General features: G+C 41.2%; 1 pseudogene; it reads right to left on the bottom strand.

Annotated features, from left to right (window-relative positions):
- Nucleotides 1-1,300: 1,300 nt before the first annotated feature.
- Nucleotides 1,301-3,493, bottom strand: LOC135361994 (MYND-type zinc finger-containing chromatin reader ZMYND8-like; annotated as a pseudogene).
- Between the last annotated feature and the right edge of the window lie 8,457 nt (nt 3,494-11,950).

The raw sequence follows: 11,950 nt of genomic DNA, 5'->3' as shown, positions 1-11,950 counted from the left end.
GAAGGAAGGGGCGCTACTCTCCTGAAACCCTCACGAGAGAGAAGAGATGTCTGGCTTGACAAGACTTCCCCGATGGATTCTTAACGCTATTCCAGGGGACCTCCTTCAAGGCTATAGTTTCTGAGGTTATACTAGAAATTCCCTATCACTCATTTTTGGGTTGTTTGAGAGTCAAGAAGTTTAAACAGAGAGGCTAGATCAAAACCCTGTCACACGACAGTGTGCTTGTGCTGTTTGCCCAGCTAGTTTTTGAGGACTTGAGTGGTGGTGTGGGAAGAGCACAGCCCATGGGGCAGGAAGTGCGGTATGAGGATTTGGTTCACCATGCACTAGACCTGGTTAACTTGGTATGAGGATTTGGTTCACTATGCACTAGACCTGGTTAACTTGGACTAACTACTACTAGGCCTTCCTGAGACTCAGCTTTCCTGTCCGTGGAGTGAGAGTACTTCCCATACCCACCTCACAGAATTATTGTGAGACATGATGAGAAAGTGCAAGAGAGAGACACTTGTACAAGGTAAAGCAACGCGCAAATGCTCATTAGAATTTATTTTAAAATTTGCCATAGAGCAGAACAAAGATTTGATACAGACATAATGTCTCCAGGAAAAATAAGGGAATTTAATTTAGACAATAATAGTGCTTCTTTTATAATTTTTGTATCACAGTCTCCTCTCCTTAACGACAAATTGATGAATTTCTTCGTGTACTATATTCATTCTCTTTGATGATCTTTAACTCACATTCTTCTAGGTACTTCCCCCACCCTTGGGGAAATGGTAACCTAACTTCTGTAACTCACTGTCTAGACGTCTGAATGACTTCCTTTCATCCTTAATTTTCTAATACTATCAGTAAAATGTAATTGATACACAGGATCTCAAGACACAGTCTATTAATCATGATAATAAGTGATACCAGTGCTCATTTTGTCCAGGCCCAGCCCACCAGAGCTGATGATACTGCTTCTACCTACATAGCAGAACTTAGTTACATTTATTGTATATTTAAGTGGTCATATTTATGCATCCTTGGCCAAGCTCCGAACCTGTCAAGACTCAATAATGTATCTTATTCTTTTTTTTTTTCCAGCTGGAATGTTTTTTATTTTTTGGAAAAATGTGAGACCTTTTAAGGGGCTGTATTTCTCTTTTTGCTCGGACTGCTAGGAAGCCCACAGGCAAAATGAAAGCCCAACTTTGCTAATTCTGAATGATGAAACAGTATGTATTTCTGTGCATACACTTTCCCAGACCTCTTACTATTCTACCTTCATCTTTTGCAGACTTCTTTATTTTCATTTTGTTTCATGGTTATATATTCTTGTCAATATGTTACAGATTCTTTCATTCTGCTTGGGAGATTGTTCTGTGGGTTCCTTCTTATTTTTTTTGACCCTTTTGCCCCAAATGGTCTAAACCTAGGACAAGTTCACACTCTGAATCAGAGTCCAGGCCCAAATGTACTGTTGGAGAATCTATCTCATCTTTTCCCTTCAGTTTATCCTTTGTGGGAGGAGGCAAGGCTTTTACTTTTTCTGAAGAGTCCTTCTCAGGCTGGGGACTTGCCTTTTCTTGGAGCCTGGATCTGCTTTCTTGCTGGTTGGCCATGTGCTTTTCAGTTCCTCCTTAGTCTCCACTGGGTTTGCCAGTTTGAGCTTTTTTTTTTTTTTGGACAGATGGCTCTTCATCCATCCAACTACCTTCTTTGTCTTCTGCATCTTCTGGCTCATTCTTAGACTTCTGCTCATTGTCACTGATATACTCACTATCACTACTGTCTGACTTTTCGGAATCTTCTGAATTGCTGTGCTCTGCAGCCGTGTAAACATCATCTGAGATTTCATTTATGCCTAGTTGTGCTTTGCAACTCTGTCATTTTGTCAAGATTTAGCTGGAACCTGGTGCGAATCTGCCAGTTGGGCAAGATGAGAACAGGTGCCACCTGTTGCTGGACCAACTTGCTCAGCTCCCTCGGGTCCATCTCGGCCTTGCTTCAACGTTCCAGGCTAAGATTCAGGATGCTTCCAGTGGTGGACATTTTGTCTGTTTTCGTCATGATTGGCATGGACGCTTGAGGAGAGAAAGTTTTCGGACCCGCTGGATAAAGTGCCTGCTTCTCCCATGTTTGCTGAGGCTGGTGAAACTGTGCTCTTGTCCAGGAAGTCCATGGACTCCTCGCTGGCACTGAAGTGGCTCCACGGGGACTTCTTCTGGGCATCCTGCTGCACGTCAGAGCCTGTGTGCACGGAAGAGTTTGTACCCTTGGGAGAGCGTGGCGTATGTGACAAGGAGTTCCTGCGGCCCCTGCCCCTGCTCAGCATGGGCTTGCCCATCAGGATCTTGGGGGACGCAGTATGTCAAAGCTGAGCTTGACCTTTTCCTGCTTGTCTACCTGGGTGGTGCCAGTGCCAGGGTTGCTGGGGTCGAGCAGCATTTGGTACTGGATACTGGGCGTGTAAGATGTCCCTATGGGAGAGTAAGACCCCTAAACTTCCTGTGGATGCTCTTCACTTACACTGGCCCATCTTTTGCATTGCACTGTTGAAGAAGCTTTTTGTCTTTTTCACAGAAAAAGGAATTTCTTTAGACATGAGGTGGCAATTATTTATTGGAACCCAGGCCCTGTCATGTTGTCCAAATAAATGGGCATCAGGTTACCCCTCTTTATCCCTCAGAGCTTTTCTGGGCCAGAATGGAAACCCCTTCAGTTTTGCCTGGATCAAAGGATGTGGATTGCTACAAGGTTCATAAAACCAGTTATCTCGTTTTTGGCAAGCAGCTAGATACTTACTGGACAAAATTGATTTCATTCATCTCATACTCACAGATTTTGATGGGTACTTTTGCTGTGTCAGTTTGTGATTTCCTCCATTATAAATGATGCAGTTGTGCAAAATCCACTTTGCATCAGCCAGGAAAGCTTCTGTGCATCCATACGTTTTCTTTTTAGCCTTCTTTTCCAATGTACGAAGGTCCATAGAATGGAAGATGTGTTTCATGTAGTCAGGATGCTGTTCCAATGGAACAGGCTTCTGGTTGGCATCTGTCCCTGGTTGTTTCATTTTCTGAATGGCAAATTTGGGCAGGTAGGATAATTGTTTGATGGTGAGCATTGTCATGGCTTTACTCTGAGCCTCGACGCATTCTGCTACCATAATCTTCTCACATTCAGGACAAAATCCGTCCCCCTCTGGTTCCGTTGTCAGTCTCAGACACTTAACATGATAAACCCAGGGATAAAACTCACAGCAAAGGACTTGGCCTTTCTGGTGACGAACCCAGCAGCAGAAATCATTCCGTCCATCCTGAAGTACAACGTTCCTGCCCCTCCTCGTATTGATAGGATTCACTAAGAAGGTCCAGCATCCCGTCTGACATCCTGATGGCTCTCTGCAGCCTTCCCTCTGAACTTTGGGCTCCTTCACTTCTTCTGCTGAGATGACCTCCAAACTCTTATACCTTACTGATGTATCTAGTCCCAAGACCATTTCTCCAGGAAAGTTTTAGGTACATCCTTTGTTCAGAAGGCTGAGTTAGTATAAGGAGGGATATAAAAAGAGTAAGACACAACAGATAAACCAGCAGGCAGGAGCCATGTCAGCAAGGCAGCTAGTTATGCTGCCAGGCTGTCCTTCCTCATCAAGATTATCTACTTAACTGGGGCGCCTGGGTGGCTCAGTGGGTTAAGCATCCAACTCTTGGTTTCAGCTCAGGTCATGATCTCAAGCCCCACATCCGACTCTGCACTCAGCGAGGAGTCTGTTGAAGTTTCTCTCTCCCTCTGCCCCTCCCTGCATGCGTTCACTCTCTCTCTCCTAATAAAATAAATTTAAAAAAGAGAGAGATTTATTTATTTATTTTTAGAGATTTTATTTATTTATTTGAGAGAGAGAGAGAATGAGAGACAGAGAGCATGAAAGGGAGGAGGGTCAGAGGGAGAAGAAGCCTCCCTGCAGGGAGCCCGATGTGGGACTCAATCCCGGGACTCCAGGATCATGACCTGAGCCGAAGGCAGTCGCTCATCCAACTGAGCCTCCCAGGTGCCCCAAAAAGATTTATTTATTTTAGAGAGAGAAAGTGTGAGTGGAGGGGGGCAGAGGGAAAGAGAAAGAATCCCAAGCAGACTTCCCACTGAGCACAGAGCCAGACGTAGGGCTCAATCCCCCCACCCTGAGATCGCGAGAAGAGACAAAAATCAAGCGTTGGATGCTTAACCCACTGAGCTACCCAGACACCCTGAAAATACTGTTTCAAATGCTTTCTGATAACTCACTCTCTTTGATTTCCACACACGTGTCAGAGTGTGTGTGGCAGGGGTGGGGGGTGGTATATATGTGTACCTTGGACATGGAGGCCCGGCCCATTTGCTCTTGAAGTCATGACTGACAAAGAATAAATTAATGTCACAGGTTTGACATATCCAAGGGGAAGTACAACACAGCAATGTAGACCTTCCATTAGGTAACATCATATAATTTAATGAGAGACAAAAGGTCAGCATATCATATCCCAACATAGTCAGAAGGCAAAACTGAAAGGAAAAAAAGGAACGGTTCTTTGGGAAAAAACAGAATAAAGTAAACCGTGGGGCCTCAGAAAACTGCTGGTTAAATTCATTTTTTATTTCATCTCTAAAGTAATGAATGACAATTCATTTAGGCCTTTCTTCCCCAAGTACCCATATTCTGAAAGTGTGAAGAATCCATTTCACAGAACACACTCTAATTGTCTAGGACGGAGAGTCTTAAATGACCTCCATATTTCAGATGAACTATCTTTGCTTCATTGAAGAGTGGCATTATGGGTGATCTATACCCTCGGATAGTTAAGAAACAAAAATACACACTTATGGTACAAATTGCCTTAGTCTAAAGCCTGATAGAATTTGAGATCTGAGCCAGAGAATTTTCTCACATTTCTGCCGCAAAAGGGCAGCAAAATCACATGAAAATCTTTCCTGGGCCCAGATCACACAGTACATTAAAAGATTTTGCTACTGTGCAATTTTCCCAAAGGCACTAGTCCCTCTCAAAATATTTATTCAAAGTGCTTTGAACTTGCTCTAACAGGGTGAATACAGGACTGCAGATATTGTGGAAAGCTATCTACAACCCCTTCTCCCTTGCCTTCCTTTACTAAAGAGACTGGAAAGCTACATAGTCACTGGTTTGCCTCTCTTTCAGCCAGGGTGGCCAGATGAAAGGCAAATCTAGTGATCAGTGAGATGTATGTAAAGTCTTGAAAAAGGGGAGAAAAGGAAACACTTTGGGAGGAAAAGATTTTGGCTCTTCTTCCTGCTTCACACCAGAAATATGAGCAAAGGATAATGGAGTGGGAAGAGAGAACCAGCCACAATCCCCTGAAGACACCCTATTGCACAAGCTACCTCCTGATAGGTTAGCTGATAAAAATATGTCCCAGTGTTGGGATGCCTGGGTGGCTCAGTTGGTTAAGCGACTGCCTTCGGCTCAGGTCATGATCCCAGGTCCTGGGATGGAGCCCCGCATCGGGCTCCCTGCTCGGCAGGGAGTCTGCTTCTCCCTCTTCCTGCTGCTCCCCCTGCTTGTGCTCTTTTTCTCTGTCAAATAAATAAATAAAATCTTAAAAAAAAAATGTCCCGATGTGTTTAAAGCACTGTTGTTGGGTTTTCTTTTGTTTTTAAGATATCTCCCCACAGGGGCGCCTGGGTGGCTCAGTTGGTTAAGCGACTGCCTTCGGCTCAGGTCATGATCCTGGAGTCCCGGGATCGAGTCCCACATCGGGCTCCCTGCTCGGCAGGGAGTCTGCTTCTCCCTCTGACCCTCCTCCCTCTCATGCTCTCTGTCTCTCATTCTCTCTGTCTCAAATAAATTAAAAAAAAAAAAAAAAAGATATCTCCCCACATAAGAAAGGTGTTTGGGGGATGCGGAATTAAAAAAAAAAAAACCTTTAAGTAACAATTTATTTATATATATATATATTTAAAGATTTTATTTATTTATTTGTCAGAGAGAGAGAGAGAGCACGAGCAGGGGGAGCAGCAGGCAGAGGGAGAAGCAGGCTCCCCGCTGAGTAAGGAGCCCAATGCGGGGCTCAATCCCAGGACACCAAGATCATGACCTAACCGACTGAGTCACCCAGGGGTCCCATGTAACAATTTAATTAGTGGTACAACTAATTTTCAAATTTTTTCAACATAGAGGATTCAAATTCAGATTGCTTAGGGCAAATATTTTTGTATATATTTACTTCACATACAAATATCTATTACATATAGTAGGAATAAAAGCAGTCATAGAAAATAAAGGACTGATTTAATAAAAGTAAAAGGTAGTAACATTTCATCAAGTAAATGTTTTATACTCTACAAAAATATTTGAGTTACTTTAATAGGTAAACTAAAACGATCTCTGATTCAACTAATCGATTTGGTGAGGAACACTACCTACTAGAACAGGTTCTCGGATGTCTTCCTTTATTTTTCACAGAATGTTTTACTGAGTTTTGTTTTCACTTTTCAGTTAGCTGTGTTGGCATTACAAATGAACCATATATAAATAAACCATTTTCAATACATATAATTATTCAAACTTATATGTTAAAAAATCAAAGTTTCATATCATTGTCAATTACCTATGCACACTTCTGAAATGGAAGTAAAATGGAATATATTGGTTAAGAATAAATTGGTGAATGTTTCTGTGATTAAGTTGTAGGGGTAAGGCACTTTCATAATTACTGAAGGGAATATAAATCGGACAAAAACTACCAAAATCACAAAAGCACATTTCCTTGGAATCAGCAATTCTATATTTAGGAATTTATTTTGAAGATATACTTGCATGCATTCATGGGAAATCATACAAGCGCACAATTATTCTTGCAGCATAGTTTGCAATAGCAATCTGGAGACAAATGCTCATAAATAGGGGATTGGTTCTGTAAATTACTGTGCATTCACAGAAGAAAATACTATTGAAAAGAATGAAGTAAGTCATCATGTACTTATATGAAGTAATCTCCAACTTGTTTTAGGTAAAAAAGGAAAAATGTGGAAAAAAATGGATGGGTAATATATGAATATACCATATATGGGTATGTAAAAAATATATATATATACATATATATATATGTCCCCCCGTGGTATAGATATAACTGTGGAAGAAACTGACATTTCCCTCTTTTGGTGACTAAGAGTGATGTGTGGGTAATGTGACTAGGAACAGGGTAGGACAAAAACTATAAACCTATTTTTTTAATTATAAGCAATGTGTAAGCTATTAGTTATCTTACAAAAGAGAATTAAGATATATGTTAGTGGGGGACCTAAGTGGCTCAGTTGGTTAAGCATCCGACTCCTGATCTCAACTCAGATCTTGATCTCAGGGTCGTGAGTTCAAGTCCCGTGTTGGGCTCCACGCTGGGCGTGGAGTCTACTTAAAAAATAAATAAATAAACAAACAAACAAAATGTTAGTGAAAAATCTCAAATTTTCTTTTCAAAATAATTGAGTATGTATAAGCTCATTCTGCTCTTTCCTGCATGCAATGAATCATATCATACTGTCAAATGGAAAACTGTAAATGCTTAAACAAATATATGAAGTCCTACAGCTTTATTAATGTAACAGAAAAAGCCGGCTTAATTCCAAATTGGTTCCTGGTGGATCTATCCTAATTCAGTGTTAAAAGCAGTGTGAAAATGTTTTTAATTAATGACATTTCTCACTTTTTAGAATCTTACAAAATGGGCAATTCTGTGATAAGAAAGAGCTTATATAATCAGTCCACCTTTCAGTTATGAATACAGAATGTTGATCCAATTAATTGAGTCACCCACAAATTGATATTCCTAAATTCATTTTGATGACCAGCAAAGTACAAGTACCCACCACAATTTATTTTTAACTTTGCTAGCAATTTAATAAGAATTCTCATGGTATGTAACCTATAATAGATAGAAATGGCAGAATTAAAAGTTAAAAATGTGCAAAATTTCCATAACAGAAAAAGTCATATTTCCTTCTTCATAAGTGAGAGGTTCATCTTAGACTATTTGAGCTGTGTTCCCCCACAGAACTTATAAAATGTATCCCTGTCCAAATTTATCATGTTAAACACCCCCCTTTTTAAAGATTTTATTTATTTATTTGAGAGAAGGAGCACAAGCAGGGTGGAGGGGCAGAGGGAGAGAGAGAGAGAAGCAGGCTTCCCGCTGAGCAGGGAGCCCGATGCGGGCTCCATCCCAGGACCCCAGGATCATGACCTGAGCCTAAAGCAGACGCTTAAGGACTGAGCCACCCAGGAGTCCCATAAATCCCCTTCTCATGTAAAGTAAGATCAACATAAGGGAGATATGCACTCCCACATGAACCAGAGACACCAGACTACTCAATATCCTCCAGAGTGTGCTTCCTGCTTTGAGACCTTCAAGGACTTTATTAAAGTCTGGATATTAATAAGCTTCACTCATTAAAAATGCACATTATGCTTGGCTCCAGTTCTAGAACCTAGTTATGCTTATCGAGGATGAAATTCTCAAGTATTCTTTAGTCAGCTGCCCTCATTCCCATCCATTCTATTCACAAAACCAAGTGGGTCAACTCCAGAGGCACATGATGGTTACTCAGTAAATACTGAATAGGTGAAGAATGAGTGAATGGGTAATAATAAACTATATTTTTACAATACTGCTTCCGGGCGCCTGGGTGGCCCAGTTAGCTGAGCATTCAACTCTTGATTTCGGCTCAGGTCATGATCTCAGGATCCTGGGATGGAGCCCTGAGTTGGGCTCCGTGCTTAGCGGGGAGTTTGCTTGAGATTCTCTCTCTCCTTCCTCTGCCTCTCCCCCTACTCATGCACAGGTCTCTCTCTCTCAAATGAATAAATAAAATCTTTAAAATATACATATATGTATACATATATAATACTTTACTGCTTCTAAAATTCATTTGCATAATTACTCCATTTATTCTTCACAATACTCTTCACAATACTCATGTAAAAAGGTAAGGAGGGGGTGCCTGGCTGGCTCAGTCAGAAGAGCATGCAGCTCTTGATCTCGGGGTCATGAGTTCGAACCCCACGTTTGGTGTAGAGATTACATACATACATATATACACACATAAACTTAAAAAAAAGAAGGCAGGGCTTTTAGGTCATGTTTTACACTTGGTGAAGTTGAGGCCCCAAGAGGTGTAGATGACTTATTCAGTGTCACAGGAGTGACACAGCTAAAATGCTACCAAGGCCCCGTAACATGCCATTGCCCTTCAATGATCGTAGAACAGCAGTGATGGCATCCATCAGCAGCAGCAATGGGGGGCAGAAGTGGCCCCCTGACTCCTCCATCTCTGGATGTTAGTGCTTCGGCTTCCACTTTAGCTCTCAGTTTAGATACAAAAGGGCAAATGCTCTGCTTGGAATGCTCTTTGCTGTTAAGATTCCTGACATCACCCTCAGCCACCCGAGAGGCCAAAACATTCCCTCCAGTTTCGAGAGAATCTTCGCAGCACATCTGAGTTCCGAAACGTTGCTATGAAGCCAACACGCTGTAACCTTAAATCAGATTCCAATATGGAAATGTGATATGATGAAACAGATTACTTACCCCTTCATAAACTGAAATGTGTAACACCGATTATTCTATTGGGAGGTATTAACACTAAGGTCTGCCCTCTGAGTGAGAACAGTCCCCTTTGTTCTCTAATAGGTACCACTTTCTTCCCACTGGATGTGGCATCGTCCCTCCATTGTTAAATTAAATCTTGCAGAAATCACCAAGGATTATCATGAATGTCAGCATTAATGTCAGCCTCGGTTACCAATAAAGCCAACATCTGAGAGTTTGTTTGCAGAAAAGGAGCAGCCCACTCAGGAGAATCAGGCAGAGTAGTTTGATGGGCCTGTCAAACGTCACAACATAACTGATGTAATACAAGAAGAAGTGAATAAAACCTGGGGGGGGGGGGCATCGTTAATCAGAAGAGTTAACAGATTGTTTCTCTAAGCCCTCGCTGTCAGCTTTGCCAGAAAAATACACATATCATAGAGGAAACACTGATAAAAATGTTGCAATACCCTTGTCTCAATATGTCTATAATATATCATGAAGCCAGAAAACATGAAAGTTAACCCAAAAGTTATTGCTAGGGAAAGACTCCACCCAGACTACTAAGTAGAATGGCAAAATGATCCATGTGACAACGAAACAGAAAGGACTAAACTTACAGGGGAAGATTGATGACAGGATTACTTTGAAATATGTCTCTTTTATACAAATTGATACATAGAGCTTCATAAAGTGTTTTATTTGTCCTGTTGCAAAATTATACTTTGTTGCTTGCTTTTCTGACCTGTTATCACAATAACATTTATTTGCATCCCAATCCCATGCTCCACCGAATCTATGAAATATCGAACTTCTCTGCAAAGGAGGGCTCATCAAAAAGAAATTTGAAATATGAAATTCTGTAATTAGGTAATACAAAATAAAGTCCTTTTTTTCTTGAATGAGTGACCTATTTTATTACCTTATCTAAAATCTTGTAATGTGTTTTTTAAAGTGTTCAGTTCAAAAAACCAAGAAATAAAAATGAATAGAAAGAAAATAGAGAATTGGAGATCAGAAAATCTATGGTAATTTAGAAGTATATTGCCAAATAGAAAAGCAGGAAAAAAGTTTTAAAGCACCCTGGATCAAGATCTTGCAACTATACTCATGTAAGATAATTTTATCCTAAGTGAAAATAATGTGTTTACTACTACAACTAGCTTCCTATATCAGGGCTGGTGAAATGGCATGTAGCTATATACCATGAAGTCGCATATAAACAATACCCAATATAATGATTAAAAACTGACAATGAATTCCTGTCTTCCCCCTTTTTCCTTCCCTCTTCCGTCCATCCTTTCCCTCTTTCTTCCTTTTCTCCTCTTCTTATATTTACTTTTTTAAAGGTTTTATTTATTTATTTGAGAGGGAGAGAGAGAGAGAGAGCAAGAGCAGAGGGAGGGGCAGGCAGAGGGAGAGGGAGAAGCAGACTCCCCGCTGAGCACGGAACCCGACACGGGGCTCGACACGGGCCTCGATCCCAGGACCCTAAGATCACAATGCAGGCTGAAGTCAGATGCTTAACTGACTGGGCCACCCAGGTGGCTTTTTAAATCTCTGCTGGAAAGTATAGTCTAGACTAGTGCCCATTATTAGTGCAAGTAGTTTTGGGCAAGCCTGAATTAACTACCAATCCAAATCTGATTTTAGTGGTGTTTTGTCACTCCCTAATGCCTTGACACCCCCCAGGACTGTGCCTTGACATGACCACTCCCTGATCAAATTCTGAGCAGAGAGAAGCACATAGACAAGACGAGAGAGGAGGTAACTGATCGAACCTGAGGGAGTGTGGCAGACTTCCTATAGGAGGTAACGGATGTATGGAATGGTAAATAGGAATTTGCCATACAGACAAGATGGGGAGGTAAGACTATTCTATACGAAGGGAGGTAGAGAAAAATGTGGTTAATCTAGTCAATAACAACAGAGTAGTAGATTTAGGAAATATTTTGTGAAATCTTACTTTAAAATGTGAATTTCTATGCCAGGGTCTAAGCCCACTTGATCCCTGCTTGAATTAAGTGAGATGTATATAAACTCATGTGAGACCACATTCAAATAATGCCCCACTTTGCTTGAAAGGACAAGAAAGTGCTGGTGACCATTTCATAATACTGTTTACATGGTGCTCTCCATGCCAGGAGGGCCTAGATTTTCTTCAAGGCAATCAAGCAAGAGCCTGGGAATGTGAGCAGATCATGATGACAAGATGTTGGGGAAACATCCTGAAAGCTGGCATCCGTAAGTGTATGGGCTCTAATTTGTGACATTTCTCAGAAATCTGCAGCTGCATGTTAAAATATCGAATAACTTGTGCAGGATGCTATTTGAAGCATTCAAATATTTCCTTATAC

The sequence above is a fragment of the Mirounga angustirostris genome, unplaced genomic scaffold (genome assembly GCF_029215605.1).
Source record: "Mirounga angustirostris isolate CCGP_5_RB_7025 unplaced genomic scaffold, mMirAng1.0.hap1 SCAF_11, whole genome shotgun sequence".
NCBI classification, from domain to species: domain Eukaryota; kingdom Metazoa; phylum Chordata; class Mammalia; order Carnivora; family Phocidae; genus Mirounga; species Mirounga angustirostris.
Note: the sequence above shows the minus strand (reverse complement) of the source record. Positions and strands in the feature narration are given on the sequence as shown.